Raw genomic sequence first — 2,169 nt, 5'->3', positions numbered from 1 at the left:
AGGTGCATGCCAATATGCTGAAGGCCACAGTTGAAAAGTAGGGCCACAAAAAAAATCCAAAGGATCCTGGGATACTATTTCAATCCAAAGGTAAAGAATAGTACACGTAAATATTTAAACATGATATTAGTAAAATAGTGAAAAAAAACTTTTTGCACATAAGTTAAAACATTGATGTACCCGTGTTTAGTCTTTGCAAGGGGGTTTTCAAAAAGTGTATTAATGTAAAATCCGTTTTAGACATATCTGGGTAGGACTATCCCCCTTCGCATCATATATTTAAATCTTAGATTTTCGGGTCAGAATCTTCGGGTTAAATTCCTGCTGAATTTGAGAAGGTCAAACTACTATTTATAGCATATTATCGCTAATAATAAAATATCTGTAGTAAAAAGTTTTTGAGTCAGCCGTTAAAAGAATTTAAAACAGTGGTTAAAATATCTTAGCCTGTAGCAGTTACTCTTTTAGACACTCTATTTATGATTTTTTTTTATTTCATATCTCAACACTTAAGTGTGTTTTTTAACGCAATTTTATTGAAAAAAAACTAATAAATCTTCTTTTTTAAGGAAAAATTTAAAAATAAATTATCAGGTTTCTGGGAACCACAAAAAGTGTATAAAGCATGTACGAAATGTTACCTTGATAACCAGGGCTCAAACTGGAACTTTGTAGCAAACTGTGAGAGTACCCACTATATTAAACAGTTCTCAGAAGTCTAAAATTAAAACTGCCAGGCTCAAGTGTGTTATTATATGAAGATTATTTGTATCTAGTAACCGCTTTCTATTCGACCGGGTACAAGTGGGTCCGGGGTGGAGGCAGGGGGGGTTTTATTCATGTTATAACTTTTAGAAAGCAAGATAATTACAATCCAGCACCTTGAGGGTGAGAGGAGGGTTAAAACTATTGATGGAGGGCTTATATTTGGTTGGTGCCTCACAAACAATAATTCATTAGTCATCCCTGCTTCTTGTTTTTTACAAAAAAACTAGCCAAACTTGGGTGCTCTTTAAATAATGAATTTGATTATATCTTAAATTATTTTAAATTATTTTTAGCAAAATGGTTTCATTGATGTTTCAAATATTATTAAATATAGAACTTTAAGCTGTAGCCTAGTATATCATTTATCATTTTTGAATACCTCAATCTTTTTTATTAGGTTATTAGTATTTATATTTAAACTTATTATCTATTCAATATATCTTCCTTTTTTTGTGATGAACTAATTTGCTGTACTTTTGTCGAGATTTCATCTTTCATTAATTGATCTAAAAATATTTGATATGATTCTAAAGTAACATTAATAATTATAATTTAAAATTTTAATATTGTATACCGTTCTTTGTCCACAACTTTCATCCATCGAATACCTTTGATTCAGATTTTGCATTATTCTTCTTAGCGTTTTTTTATGTCTTTTTCTCTGACCCCTTAATTATTTCTTTTCTGCATTAGATAATTCAGAAGCTCTTGTATTTTGTTTCAAAGTACAACATTGGTATTTACATTTTTTCAATAGAAATATCATTACGTATTCAAGATTTCCTATAATATCACAGGAACAATAGCACTAGAATATGCATTTTTTGTTATAAAAATAGATTTTACTTTAGTTGTAACAGAACCGCTTGTAGATATATAAAAGAATCAAGTGTCTAAGGTAAACCCCTCTCCGTGCATTTTTCAATTACTTGGCGGCCCTCGCACAAAAAAGGAGAAAAGGGAAAGATCAAGTGTTACTAAAGCTAAGGTAGGAATTGATTCAAATTCAAAAAGGGTGTCTACTGGCTTCCAGCTTATAATTATCGAAAATGGTGAATCTGATGACATAATTTTAAGTTTTCTCTTTTACTTTGTTCGGGAGCTTTCAAGTTACTTATAGAATATTACATAGATTTAATATATCATTGGTTTCAAGTTTAACATGGATATGCTTACAACCCCTATATAAGTGTCAAGTTATGATTAGTCAAAATTTTTGATAAATATTTAAAAAATAATATTGTAATTTTTGGTTGTATTGAGTCAAGGGTTACTTTTTACTGGGTTGCATCAATTATTAAAGTACAACAACACTAGGAAATAATTGAAATGAAATCAGTATTTCTGTCATATTTATAGTTTTCTAATCCATATGATCAGCAAGAGTCGTTTTTAGGGCCA

Source organism: Artemia sp. Qi Xiang Cuo, chromosome 12 (assembly GCF_049724085.1).
Source record: "Artemia sp. Qi Xiang Cuo chromosome 12, ASM4972408v1, whole genome shotgun sequence".
Classification (NCBI taxonomy): Eukaryota; Metazoa; Arthropoda; class Branchiopoda; order Anostraca; family Artemiidae; genus Artemia; species Artemia sp. Qi Xiang Cuo.
This window is presented reverse-complemented; position numbering follows the sequence as displayed.